Consider the following 407-nt stretch of genomic DNA (forward strand, 5'->3'; position numbering starts at 1 on the left):
TGCAGTTTATGGCTGGGTCTTGGAAAGGTCCTTGAGTTTATTAGAATAGCTCTTAAGAATCACGGAGAAAGCGGACAGTCATCAGATGGGAAAAACCCAACACATGTCCATCATAAAAGGCTGTTTTTCCCATCTGGAGCAAAGTCCACCGCCGCTCTACGTTGGTGGGAATCTTCTGCATATTCTGTTCATTAGAGTGGGTCATCATCAATCAGCATCGCGGATCGTTACCCTCACTTCCTGGACGAAAAGTGTGAACAACGAATCCGCGTTCATCAGTCAAAGGGCACACCCACACCAAGCTTTCCTCCGAGACACCTTAAGGGCAGTCCAACACTCTCGAGCAGGCGCTCAAGCAGTCATCAACAGTTCTACTCTCGAGCAGGCGTTCAAGCAGTCATCAACAG

Source organism: Bombus pyrosoma, linkage group LG1 (assembly GCF_014825855.1).
Source record: "Bombus pyrosoma isolate SC7728 linkage group LG1, ASM1482585v1, whole genome shotgun sequence".
Lineage (NCBI taxonomy): Eukaryota > Metazoa > Arthropoda > Insecta > Hymenoptera > Apidae > Bombus > Bombus pyrosoma.